Genomic DNA, 14,776 nt, shown 5'->3' with positions numbered 1-14,776 from the left:
AACAGAGGAGGAGGAAGAAGCAGCGGATGCGGTTGATGGGGCAGCTGATGATTGTTGAGGTCCGCTGGTCCGCATTTTAGCGCAGTGAGAATCCCAGCATAACGCATGTTGTGTGCACATGTGAAAGTTCATGCATGTAGTAGTCAAATTATTGCACTTTTTCCCTCTACTGAGGTTATTATCGCAAAATGTGCAGATAAAGTGAGTTGTATCATGTTTTGCAGTCTCAAAAAAGGCAACCCTTGCCACCCCTGTGAGCTGCAGACCCGCGACCGCTGCTGGCCACAGCCACAGTTGGGGCGAAAGATGCAGTGCTCCTCGTGCTAGCATCACTCCATGTCTGTGCTGTAGGGTGAAAGGTAACCTCCTCGTCATCCTCCTCCACCTCCTCAGATGAGCTACTCGGCTGCGTGACTCTGGGTTCACACCAAGTAGGATCTTCAACCTCGCCATCATCCAATGTGTTATCCCATCCCTTGCCCTCAGAGAGACCCTTCTCCTCTTGTTGCCTTGAAAGCACAGTACAGTCCGCATGAGCCTCAGGTATCTGAGTCTCATCAGGATCACCTCCCTCCCCAGGTTGTTAGCATCATGTGACGAGGGTCAGGAACCTGCTTGGACCCTACTCCATCCTACCCCGAATCTAACCTAAAAAATGTTTGGGCATCGGAGAAGATGTTTTCCTCCTCTTCTTGACTCTGTGAATGTTTGGAGTACACTTCTGATGCCCATGAAATAGAATGGGAGAACAGTTCTACAGACTCACCCATCTGTGGTTCGCTACATTCAGTTGGTCACTTGGACAGTTGTGATGCGGGGGGGAAGCAAGGGTAATTGGGATGCCACCTCTCTGGACTGTATTGTGTGTGATGTTGAGGTGGAGGAAGAAGAGGAGAGGCCATTTGAAGCAGCGCTTGCCATCCACTGGAGCACCTGCTCTTTCTGGCCCTTATCAACAAGGCGTATCGCTGTGCGGCTGTCAAAGAAAGGGAGTGGAGTAGACCGTTCACTAACAGAAGTTGTCAGTTGTGTTCGGATAGGACATGACGGTGTTGGTTCACTAGTGCTTTCACTAACATTACCACCTACCCCACGTATACCTTGAACACAAAGCCTATTCCCCCTTCCACCGCGACCTCTCTTTTTCCCACTCATGTTGCTCAGATACTGTGGTAGGAGCACGCTATTAGCAAAACAAAATTAGATTTTTTCCTCTGCAACAGCTCTGCACACACCTGAATTTCAGCGTCACTAAATGACAAGGTAAGATATGATTTGCTGTATAACGTTATTAACAGAGAAAGTATTTTTTTAGTGTGGAACTGTGGATGAGGCCTATATAACATACGAGATATTCTCCAAACTATTTAAAACTGAGATGTCCCTTGCTGTATCATGTTAGGAACAGAAGAAAGTATTTTTTTTTACTGTGGATGAGGCCTGCATAACATACGAGATATTCTCCAAACTATTTCAAACTCAGATCTAGCCTGCTGTATCATGTTAGGAACAGTAAAAAATAGATTTTTTTTACTCCGCATACAGCTGAATAAAGGACTAAAGTTACTCCACTAAAGGACTAAGTTACTTAGAGCAGAGTGTAACACGTTTGCAACAGAAACAAATATTTTTTGTACTCTGCCTAGCAAGAGAAAAAAAATAATTTTTTTTACTCTGAAAACAGCTGAACTTCAACGCCACTAAAATAGTATGTGGTTCTTAGCAGTGTATCACGTTTGCGACACAAATTTTTTTTTAATGGACTCTGACTAGCAAGAGAAAAATTTTTTTTTTTTACTGTGCCCACAGCTGAATTTCACCCACCAAAAAATGACAAAGTGGGCTGTTATAGCTTGCACTATCACATTAGCAAATGAAAAAGAAAAAGTTTTTTGTGCTCTGCACTGAGAAGCTCTGCATCATCTGCATAAAGCTCAATTTCAACCCCACAAAATCAAAAGGTGGGCTGCAAGGACTTGCTTGCTTGCTTTATCACCTTAGCAATGAAAAAATAGATTGAAGGCATACTTGTGCATGGAGCGCAATACAATCGGTGCACAACACAGTTCTATTGCATGGGCCCTGCTCTTTCTGTCAGAATCTCAGTAATTGCACAAGAAAAAAAAATGCGCTGCAACATCGATTTCACAGGTAAACAGCACAGGACTTATCTACACTATCTGACTTCCACATAAGCGTCCATCTATCTATCTAAAATCTCTCAGTACACAGGCGCACACTCAGCAGGAGCGTCTGGCAGCAGTTAGTGACATGCATAAAATGCCTCTGAGGGAACATGGCCGCTCTTTATATAGAGCGGACATGTGGTTTCAGCAGCCAATGGCAGCTTGTGTCTGGACAGGGTGGATGCTTCCTGTGATCTGATTGGCTAGCTGCGCTTTCCTCACTTAAAGTTACAGGTAAAAAAAAAAGATTACAAGTGGGCCGCTGCTCTGACCTGTTCTGAGCTCTCACCAACCCCTCCACTCATCTAACATGTCCCCCGCTCATCATAAACAGGCACTATGCTAGTCAAACTGTTCAAAACACTATAGTTGCCCCGCAATCACGTTCCCGCACTTATTCGAACGGTGACGATTTTACCAAATTTAAGAAAAAATGCTCGCCTTTCCGATCATGAATTCGAATGTGCCACATTCGTGTTGAACTTAAGTTTGGAGATCGGATTTCGAACATATTCGCTCATCACTACTGTAAAGCTGTCTAAAGGGTCTATAAACGCCAACAGTAGCTTTGGCCAAGTGGTGCTCAGGGGTTTCAGACTCCTGAAGTAGGTAACAAGCAAGTGTATTCAGTCCAGGAGGACAATGGGTGGAAGCAGAAGATACAGGTGGTTGTTTTTGCTTCTTGTTCCTCATAGCAGGTGAGTTTGCAAACACTGACAAATCTGTAGCTACTCCGTGACCTAAGAGCCCAGTTACATGGCAAACTGCTCCACTGAAGGTAATCCCCGTCAATTATCCTGTTAGTTAGTTAGTTAATTACCCCAAGGCAAAGAGACTAAATATGGAAGGATATGAGAAAAATTTTAAAGGTAAAAGTACTGTGAGGTCTGCTTTCTATTTACAGGACAGATGTAGGGTATGTGTTAGAACCTTGCTCTTAGGTTTTTTCCTTTGCTGGTCACATGACCTCGTTGGCCTATTTAATCCTGCTCCGCCCTTCTGGCTTTGCTGGACTTCATTGTATAACTACTTTCTAGCTAGCCTGTGCTCTGTATCTAACTCTGTTAGTTTTCTTGGTCTACGGACCTCAGTGTTCTATATATTTTGTTTGTTTGTCTGACTGCTACTATTTCTGTTAGGAGGTGTCCCATTTTCCTCCCAGTCCTTAGTACTTGTAGGGATTCCTTCCCCACATCTATAGGTCTCCGTACAGACTAGCTTAGGACTTTAGCAGGTCTGATCACAGGATCAGGTTCCCTGTTACATCGTAGGGATTCAGCTGAGTTCTATCGTAGGGACAGATTTCCTCTCTTTCCTTAGCTCTGGTAGCAGAACATAACAGTAAGTCCAGCCTGCAAATTCTCTAAGGAAAGATTTTTCTGTTCCATCATGGTGTCGGTTCAGGATTTGGTTCATCGCCTGCAGGGACTCTCTCTGGAGGTGGCCGAGCTCCGTCAGCACGTGAGTAACTGTCCTGGAGCACATTTCTTGGAGCCTAAGGTATGTTTGCCGGATTTATTTTTTGGTGAACACCAAGAATTTTTTTAATTTAAAAATGCTTGCTTATTGTATTTTCGTTTGAGACCCAAGTCCTCTGGGGATGAATCCCAGCGCATAGGGTTCATAATGTCACTTTTGCGCAAAGAGCCTCAGGAGTGGGCCTTTTCTTTGCAACCTAGTGATACATGCTTCAGATCAGTGGATAGTTTTTTTTCTGCTTTGGGACTATTATATGATGATCCTGACCGTGTCGCATCAGCTGAGACTGAGTTAAGACGTTTGAGACAGGGATCAGGTAATGTGGAAAAATATTGTACTCATTTCCGTCGTTGGTCTACTCAAACAGGGTGGAACGATTCTGCTCTGAAAAGTCTATTTCTTTCTGGGCTCAATGAAAGGGTTAAAGACCTGCTAATTGCTTATCCTACACCTGAAGATTTGCAACAGGCTATGCAATTAGCTATACGGGTGTATAGGAGACTGCGTGCAAGGGTTAATGAGAGCAAATCCTCTGCTATGTCAGTTTCTGGTTATGAGAATGTGTGTACTAACAGTGGTGAATCGATGGAGATTGGAAAATGGGACACCTCCTAACAAGGGATCGATGGCACCTCGCTCTCAAGAAAAAGACCGTCGATTTTCTGAAGGCTTGTGTTTCTATTGCGGAAAATCTGGTCATTTGATTAAAGGCTGTGAGCTTCGTATGAAGAAAGAAAAAAAAATGGTCAGTCATGCCCGTATTGCCTGTTTAAATTCCAAGGGTGTATTTTTAGCTGCTTCCACGATTGCTCAGGATAAATTATTGGAATTTCGGGTGTTTGTTGATTGTGGATCTACTCTGAATGTAATTGATGGGGGATTCTTGGAAAGACTCAATTTAAAACCCGAACCTTTATCATCCCCCATTGCTGTGGTTTCTGTGGATGGTTCCCCTTTAAAGAATATTACTCTCAAGGTCTGTGAATTTCCTCTCACTATTAATGGTGTTCACCATGAGAAATTGGATTTGGTAGTTTTGAATAACTTGCCTTCTCCAGTAATATTGGGATTGCCCTGGTTAAAATTTCACAATCCTGTACTGGATTGGTCTACCAATGAAATTAAATCCTGGAGCCATAAATGTTATGACAAGTGTTGTAATGGGCGTATTGCAGCTTTGGATAGGGGAGAATTGCCTGTTCCTATTCAGGATTTTTGGAGAGTTTTTTCTGAGAAGGAATCGCAGGTTTTGCCTCCCCATAGAAACTATGATTGTTCTATTGAATTTGTCCCTGGAGCGACTCTTCCTAAAAGTCGTTTATTTAACCTTACTATTCCTGAGAGGAAGGCTTTGGATGAATATATACAGACAAGTTTGGCCGCCGGTCACATTAGGCCCTCTAAGTCTCCTGTGGCGGTTGGATTTTTTTTTGTAAAAAAAAAGGACGACGGTTTACGTCCTTGTCTGGATTTTCGTGAGATTAACAAAATTACTGTACGCAATCCTTACCCATTGCCATTGATTCCTGATCTGTTTAATCAGTTAATGGGGGCCAAGTGGTTCTCTAAAATTGACCTTAAGGGGGCATACAATCTGTTGCGCATGAAGGAGGGTGACGAATGGAAGACTGCTTTTAACACTCCTGTGGGTCATTTTGAGAATCTGGTTATGCCTTTTGGTCTTACTAATGCTCCTGCATTTTTTCAGAATCTTATTAATGACATCCTTAGACCTTTGATCGGCAAAAATGTGGTTGTGTATTTGGATGACATTTTGATTTATTCGCCGGATCTGGAGTCTCATTGGCGGAGCGTACGTGAGGTATTACAATTGTTAATGGACAATTCGCTTTTTGCTAAGCTGGAGAAATGTGAGTTCGCTGTACAGAGAATTAGTTTTTTGGGTTACATTATCTCCAGCGAAGGTTTTGAGATGGACCCGGTTAAAGTTCAAGCTGTACAGGAATGGCCTAGGCCTATTGGTTTGAAATCGATACAGAGGTTTTTAGGTTTCGCCAATTATTACAGAAAATTCATAAAAAATTTTTCTAGTATTGTCAAACCTCTGACTGATCTCACCAGGAAAGGTGCTGATGCGGTTCAGTGGTCTTCTGAGGCCATTGAAGCTTTTGTGTATCTCAAGGAGAGGTTCACCTCTGCTCCCATCCTTATGCAGCCTGATGTGACTAAGCCGTTTTTGGTTGAGGTTGATGCTTCTTCGGTGGGGGTTGGCGCAGTATTGTCTCAGGATAACGGGGATGGATTACATCCCTGTGCCTTTTTTTCAAAAAAATTTTCGGAGACTGAACTGAATTACGATATTGGTAATCGGGAATTATTGGCTATTAAACTCGCATTTGAACACTGGCGCCACTTCTTGGAAGGTGCGGAATTTCCCGTTCAGGTTCTTACGGATCATAAAAATCTGATATATCTTGATGCTGCCAAGCGCCTGAATGCCCGTCAGGCTAGGTGGGCACTGTTTTTCTCACGGTTTAATTTCTCCGTTACTTACATCCCTGGTACTAAGAATGTTAAGGCGGATGCCTTGTCTCGCAGTTTTTCTCCCATAGTTGGTGCTGAGAAAGAGGAGAACATTTTACAAGAAGGTGTTGTGATAGCTGCTTTGGACTCCGTTTTGGAAGACGAGATTCTTAAAGCACAGGAGAATGCCCCATCTAACACTCCTCATGGGAGGTTGTTTGTGCCTGGGACCTTTAGGAGAGATTTGTTTATTGAGTGTCACGAATCTCGGTTGGCAGGTCATCCCGGAATCTCTGAGACCAAGAGACTGGTGGGTCGCAGTTTTTGGTGGCCTGGATGGCAGAAGGAAGTCATTAAGTGGGTGCGTCAATGTACTATATGTGCTAGATCTAAGTCCTCACATACTCCTGCTGCGGGGTTGCTTTGTCCTTTGGAGGTTCCTAGTGCTCCTTGGACACATTTGGCTATGGACTTTATAACTGACCTTCCCCCCTCTGAGGGTTTTACTGTCATCTGGGTGGTCGTGGACCGTTTTAGCAAGATGTGTCACTTGGTTCCCTTCGTCAAACTGCCCTGCGCTAAAACTCTCGCTAAGGCCTTTGTCAAGGAAATTGTCAGACTTCATGGCGTTCCTACTGACATTGTTTCTGATAGGGGTCCTCAGTTCGTGGCTCGTTTTTGGCGTGCCTTTTGTGACAGGTTGGGAGTTCATCTGTCGTTCTCGTCCGGATATCATCCTGAATCTAATGGCCAGACAGAAAGGAAAAACCAGGATGTTGAGCAGTTCTTGCGTTGTTTTGTGGCAGACAATCAAGAGGGGTGGTCTGAGTTTCTGCCACTTGCTGAATTTGCTCTGAACAATCATACATCTTCTTCTGCTGGTTGTTCGCCTTTTTTTTGTTGTTCTGGGAGACATCCGTCGTTTGGGTCGTTCTCCAAGTTGGGATCTGCCGTGCCTGAGGAGGAGAATTTTTCCGGTGATTTGGAGAGAGTTTGGACGGATGTGCGTGGTAATCTTCAGGAGGCCAAAAGAAAATCTAAAGACTACTTTGATAGGAAACGACAGGAGGTTTTGTTCGCTGTTGGTGACATGGTTTGGTTGTCCTCTAGGAATCTGCGGTTGAGGATTCCTTCTAAGAAATTGGGTCCCAAGTTTGTAGGGCCTTTTAAGGTGCTTCAGGTTGTCAACCAATCTGCTGTTAGGTTGGAGGTTCCTACCTCCTGGAGAATTAATCCGGTATTTCATGTCTCTCTGTTAAAAAAAGCTGTTGTGTCGGATGGTGACGCCTCTGCCTCTGTTCCTCCGGTGGTGGAGGACGGGGAATATGAAATTTCTCGCATCCTTAACTCTAGACGGTATAGAGGTAGTTTGCAGTATCTGGTGGCCTGGAAAGGTTTCGGACCTGAGGATAACTCTTGGGTGAGGTCAGATGATGTTTCCGCGTCCAGACTTATCAGAGCGTTTCACAGGAGATTTCCTGATAAGCCTGGTCCTAGGGGATCCGGAGGATCCTCTTAGAAGGGGGGGTACTGTTAGAACCTTGCTCTTAGGTTTTTTCCTTTGCTGGTCACATGACCTCGTTGGCCTATTTAATCCTGCTCCGCCCTTCTGGCTTTGCTGGACTTCATTGTATAACTACTTTCTAGCTAGCCTGTGCTCTGTATCTAACTCTGTTAGTTTTCTTGGTCTACGGAACTCAGTGTTCTATATATTTTGTTTGTTTGTCTGACTGCTACTATTTCTGTTAGGAGGTGTCCCATTTTCCTCCCAGTCCTTAGTACTTGTAGGGATTCCTTCCCCACATCTATAGGTCTCCGTACAGACTAGCTTAGGACTTTAGCAGGTCTGATCACAGGATCAGGTTCCCTGTTACATCGTAGGGATTCAGCTGAGTTCTATCGTAGGGACAGATTTCCTCTCTTTCCTTAGCTCTGGTAGCAGAACATAACAGTATGTGCACACGTTAAGTGTTTGGCGCAGAAATTTCTGCACCATTTCTGCTTCTCTTTGGCAGGAAAAACGCAGTATATAATACACACGTGTTTCCTGCCTTTTTGGTGAGTTTTTCATGCATTTTTACATGCATTTTTGGTGCAGGTGAAATCTGCAGGTGAAAAAAACGCTGAAAGAATTGACATGCTGCAGATTTAAATCTGCACCAAATCTGAAAGTCACAAATAAGCAAAGTGTGCATAAGACTACAGGATTCTCATTCACTTTTTTTGGCATCAGGAAACCCTTCAGGTTTTGTGACATATCTGGGCAGAAAAAAACGACAAATCTGCAATGTGTGCATAGACCCTTATGGGATTGTTAGAAAATGTACCTTTTCTTTGGTGACCCCTTTGGCCTCATTTACACACTGCAAGTTTGGTCAGTATTTTGAATCAGTTTTTGTATGCCAGAACTATACAAAGGAGAAGTATAATGGAAATATTTAGAATTCTCTTCTTTGCATCCAGCCCAGCTTTGGGCCTTAAAACACTAACTACTGATCAAATCTGCAATGTGTGAATGAGGCCTGTAGTTCATTGAAGTGCTTATGTTGTACCCAGGGGCGGACACAGACTGTAGTGGGCCCCTGTGCAAGAAATTTTTGGGGGCCCCCCCCTCCCTTCATAAGGCAACAAAGTTATGTAAACATAACCCCCTCATGTGCATCTCTCACCCCCCCATGTGCAGCTCTCATCCCCCCAGTGCATCTCCCATGCCCCCCCCGTGCATCTCTCATGCCCCCCCGTGCATCTCTCATGCCCCCATGTGCATCTCTCATCCCCCCATGTGCATCTCTCATCCCCCCATGTGCATCTCTCACCCCCCCATGTGCAGCTCTCACCCCCCCATGTGCAGCTCTCATCCCCCCATGTGCATCTCTCATCCCCCCATGTGCATCTCTCATCCCCCCATGTGCATCTCTCACCCCCCCATGTGCATCTCTCATCCCCCCCATGTGCACATCTCTCACCCCCCCATGTGCACATCTCTCATCCCCCCCATGTGCACATCTCTCATCCCCCCCCCATGTGCACATCTCTCATCCCCCCATGTGCACCTCTCTCACCCTCCCATGTGCACCTCTCTCATCCCCCTCCACCACATGTGCATCTCTCATCCCGCCCCCCACATGTGCATCTCTCATCTCCCCCCCCACATGTGCATCTCTCACCCCCCCCCACATGTGCATCTCTCATCTCCCCCCCATGTGCATCTCCCCCCCACATGTGTATCTCTCATCCCCCCCACATGTGTATCTCTCATCCCCCCCACATGTGCATCCCCCCCCACATGTGCATCTCTCACCCCCCCCCCACATGTGCATCTCTCATCTCCCCCCCCACATGTGCATCTCTCATCTCCCCCCCCACATGTGCATCTCTCACCCCCCCACATGTGCATCTCTCATCTCCCCCGCCACATGTGCATCTCTCATATCCCCCCCACATGTGCATCTCTCATCTCCCCCCCCACATGTGCATCTCTCATCTCCCCCACCCACATGTGCATCTCTCATCTCCCCCCCACATGTGCATCTCTCATCCCCCCCCACATGTGCATCTCTCATCTCCCCCCCACATGTGCATCTCTCATCTCCCCCCATGTGCATCTCTCACCCCCCCCACATGTGCATCTCTCATCTCCCCCCCCCACATGTGCATCTCTCATCTCCCCCCCTCCCACATGTGCATCTCTCATCTCCCCCCCCACATGTGCATCTCTCACCCCCCCACATGTGCATCTCTCATCTCCCCCCCCCACATGTGCATCTCTCATCTCCCCCCACATGTGCATCTCCCATTCCCCCCACTCCTAGTTAATTGCATTTAAAAAAAAATAAAACTTGTTATACTTACCCCCATGCGATCCCTGCAGAATCCTGGCGCTCGTCCAAATCGCTGACACCAGGTTCTCCTGACTTCCGGCCATGTGACGGCGCCGTCACATGACCGGAAGTCAGGGGAATCATGAAGGCGCTGCCGCAGCAGCGCAGCGCTGAGATGTCCCGGACCCGGCGCTTAGCATGCGGCCGGGGGCCCCATGAGGAGAGAGACGCACAAGAGGGGGGTCCCCAACGGGGCTCCGAGGGGGCCCCTACCGGCCGGGCCCTATACTGGGGTCAGGATAGTCATGCCCTGATGGCGGCCCTGCTGGAGGCTGGAGGGGCCCCCTCTCCCTCGGGGCCCCCGTTCAATGAACGGGCTGCACGGGCGGTAGTTCCGCCCCTAGTTGTACCACATGTGTACTGAGTGCCATTTATAGGTAGAATGGAAAGTGCACACTTAATGCTGTATAAAGCATTCTGAGTTTTTACTTTTTTAATGTGATAAAGTGAATTCTTTATTTAAAAAAGGAAAGATTACTTTACCCTGGAAACACTATGTGCCACATTGGTAGACCTAGACAGTTTATCTTATCTTGAACAGGGTGAATTAAACAGCAAGATCTAGGTATTCTTACACACTAAGGGTATGTGCACACGATGCAGAAATGAAGCAGAAAATTTCTGCATCATTTCTGCATCTCCCTGGCAGAAAAAACGCATGCAGATTGTGCATGCGTTTTTCCTGCAGAATACATGCGGATCCACATGCAGATTCACATGCGTTTCCGCATGCAGATTGACAAGCGCTTTCCAGGCGATTTTAGCATCACCTGGAAAGTGCTTGATAACTAGGTCACACTATATAAATCCATGCAAACAGCATGGATTTATACAGTGTGAACCGAGAGAGTGTATATACTTACCTCTGATGGCCCGCGCTGTCCTGCTCACTCCGTTCTCCCGGCTGCCGGCAACTTTGAATTGAAAGACCTGCCGACGTCAGCGTCACGTGACCCGTCACATGACTCTGACGTCACCGCAGGTCCTACAACTCACTGCAAGTGCCGGGAACCAAGCGGGAGCGCTGCGCGGGCCGACAGAAGGTAAGAATACATTTATTTTTTATTTTATTCTTCTTTTTACAGCTTTTTTAATGGTACCTGGGTGTGGATGAGACTCTCCTCTCCTCCACACCCGGGTACCATCCGCACATTAGAACGCACCAATTACGCAAGTACAAATGCTGTCTTGCGGAATTGGCGCGTTCTAATGCAAGTCAATGGCGGCGAAATCGCCGCGTTTCCGCAAAATTAATTGACATGCTGCGGATTTTTGACCGCAGCGTTAACGCTGCGGAAAAATCCGCATCATGGGCACAGCACATGCGGATTTCCATTGGGGAACATTGCTGCCCTTCTACCATGCGTTTTTCATGCGTTTCCGCGGCGTTTACGCAACTGCAAAAACGCCGCGGAAACGCATGAAATACGCATCGTGTGAACACAGCCTCACTGTAACACATGTATTAATCATCTACTTGCTTATTAAACTTGCAAAGCATGAATTTCTATTAAGTTATTGACCAACAAACATGGCTAATAGTTTAATTAGCAAAAGTAACTTTACTCAATTTGATATTGGCATTTTACATATTCCTCTGTGTTCAGCTATCTGTCTGCTTCTAGGAATTTAGATTCCTAAGGTCAGATGCAGCTTGGCACTATTCTCCGGAGCTTTTAGATGTGCTTTTCATCCTGGGCCTTAGGGGCAAACAGCAGAACAATTATGAGCTATTCCAGATGAGCCTAAAAGTTTTCTTTCAGTAAGTTGAACTTTCTCCAACATAACTGATTCAAGCTATAATTAGATCCAGAAAGTAAGTGCCCTACAGCTTTAGTGAATTCAGGTGATATATTAAAAAGATCTGAAAAAATATTAGCATAAAATAGAGAAACCTTGGTGTTCACTTAAAAGTATAAAAATGCCAGAGCCCCTGTGCCTATATGATATTTTTTTGTAACTGTTTAAAAAATGTTCTCCTACATTTAAGTCTTGAGTCTGGTATTACATATGAGAATCATGTTACTATGGGAGGAATTTGGAAAGAATTCCATAGGAAGGATGTCCTTTGGCCTACCATTGACCTTTTTGAGTATAAGTAAAATTAGTCCATATTCTAACGAAGGCTTTAGAGTGGGTTTTTAGAAAGGATTTCCATCAATTCCCACACTTTAATGTATGATATGATTTTAGAACCTGGTTTGTATAGAAAATAATAGTTGTACAAAAACTCAACACCTCCGGAGCTACTGCAACCCACCAACCTAATGTCTCCTTCCCCACTATCCTGTAGAATGTCCAGTCTATCATTGTTAGCCATTTACTGTAAGCGATATCTGTATTTTGTATGTGACGCGCCCCCTGGGCCATGGGGTACTCGGTAGCCGGGCCGGTCATTGCTAGGGGAGATGTCACAGTGGCGGTGGCCCGGTCCGTGACCCAGGGCGGTCAGTAAAAGGGGATTTTATAGTTTTTATGTTTAATGTTCGTGACGCCACCTGTGGTATGCGGCTATATGGAGCCGCCGCTGCGGAGCAGGTCCTCTGGAGCTGATGTTAATGAAGCAGAGTGGGTTCAGCTCTCCACAGGTAGAGCTAAGCTACAGGGCGGTGCGATGATGGTAGATGATGAAGTAACTATGGTTGTGCAGTGTGGTGCTGGGGATGATGGCGCAGCAATAATTCACAGAGACAGTGGGGTGCAGTCTTCAGGTCTTTACTCACGATTATCTGTTGCTCCTAGTTGCAACTGCAGTTCATAACCGCCCACGTCGTCCGGTGTTTACTCAGGGAGGGGTTCAGCAAACCCTCAGGTAATTCCAGATCACTTAGCGGGACCCCTTTCTATCTTCCTGCGCTGACTCTCACCCTCCTGCCCTACGCCTCGCAAACAATGTCCCAAGCCGGTAACCGCAGATCTTGGCAGGCAACCTGGAGTTCCCTGGATCTTATGTGGCTACTTTTTTGGCGATTAGTTGCGGCTGTGGCAACTACACCCTGGAAATGTAGAAGCCACCGGTTTCTAGTCGAATATTGCAATTCTCACTAGTTAGGGGCCGGTCCCCTTTGGGGCCTGATCCTTCCACTCCTGGTAGATTCGGGCATACGGGTGGCCTCCAGCACTTCCCGTACCCCTAGGATCCACTCTTTTCTTCTGGAGCCTTTCTCTCCCTCCTGAGCAGAGCTCCTGCAGAGCTCCTGCTCCTTTCACTCTCCTCCTCTGACTGAACACCACTCTCAAGATGGCTTCTCCTTTTTATATCCTCCTTCTCAAGTGCTACCCTTTTCTTCTTCCTCCACCCACACCCACTACATGGTTCCCCCTCTCTTGGTTCCCCCCACTCCAGCCAGGGACAGGGCTCAGCAGAGGAGCAGTGCATTTTGCCTCTCCTGCCGGTCTGGAGTAGTGTAGTGTTGGATGCAAGTGTTTGGGTCCCGGGCAGTACTCCATCCTTACCTGAGAGTGGGGTACCACACCTCTGAGTGAGATGCAGTACCTCTGTGGTGACTGAACCCTCAGGGGCGCCACATATGTAACCCCTTCTCATGTACAGCACCATGGAATCAATGGCGCTATTTAATAATAATAATAATAATAATAATTCTACCTTTCATGAGTATAAATGAGAGCATGTTGGCGAGTGAAATGTAAAAGTAGGTATTTGTATTGTAAGGCTTTTAGATTATACATTATTTTAAAATGTATTGTTTAGTTCACTCAAAAAAATAGGAATACAGGTGTGAAGAATAGGAATACAGGTGTTGAGAATACATTTTCACTAAACATCAAGGGTTAGTTTAAATATATCAGGGGTAAAGGATATGTTTAGATGTGGCACAAACACCTATGTAAAGGATTGGCAAAAGTCAAACAAATGTGAGCACTAATAATTCTCAGTGCCTTTGCTTTAGTTATAAGAAGCTGATTAAGGTCACCATGTCTAAACCAATATTCATTTTGCAGAGGTTCAGATTACACTACTTATTTGGCAGATTTCTGCATTATTTTCAATACCTACAGTAGTTCCCCTGACGAGACTGCATGTTAAGCTGCAAGCTCTGAGCTCAAAAAATATTCCCAGCAAAAATGTTTTTTCGCTCCCATTCCCTAGCTCAATACTCTGTGCCTATTCCTCCTCACATCTCCCTCTCTCACATTAACATGGCTGTGCAAGCTGTGATTTTTGTGGGAAAATGCAGTTTCCTTTGGGACATGTTGTGTGTAAATAATGCTGACCTACTCTGACCACAAGTTCCTTTACCACAGACAGAAGTAGTGTTAGCAAAAGGCAAAGACCACATGGAGGGAAGTCGGGCTCCAGGAGAGGACTACACACAGTGTTAGTTTGTAGTCTGTAACTATGGAGAACCTTCCGCACATGAAACATAGGATGTTTATACATAAATATACCTCTTTAATCCAAAGTATAAACCCAGCACTCATATTTTAAAAACTGTTATTTTATTTTCAATTTGTTAAAACTTTTGCAATGCAATCCTGTTTGTGCATATTTCCAAAGTTGTAATACATATTTTTCAGGCATTGAGAGCGTGTATTTCAGGACTGCATTACAACAAGTTATAAAAAAATGTAAAATAAAATTACAGCTTTTAAAGTATAAGTGCAGGACTTATACTTTAGATAGAGGAGCTCAAACTTGGCTGGGTAAATGGGGCACACATAGAAAAAATTTGAAGTTGATTGCCTGAATACCTTCTGGGACGAGATGAAGTTTTCAGTGATACC

The sequence above is a fragment of the Phyllobates terribilis genome, unplaced genomic scaffold, assembly GCF_046119375.1.
Source record: "Phyllobates terribilis strain yellow unplaced genomic scaffold, ASM4611937v1 Scaffold_11__3_contigs__length_659146591, whole genome shotgun sequence".
NCBI classification, from domain to species: domain Eukaryota; kingdom Metazoa; phylum Chordata; class Amphibia; order Anura; family Dendrobatidae; genus Phyllobates; species Phyllobates terribilis.
Note: the sequence above shows the minus strand (reverse complement) of the source record.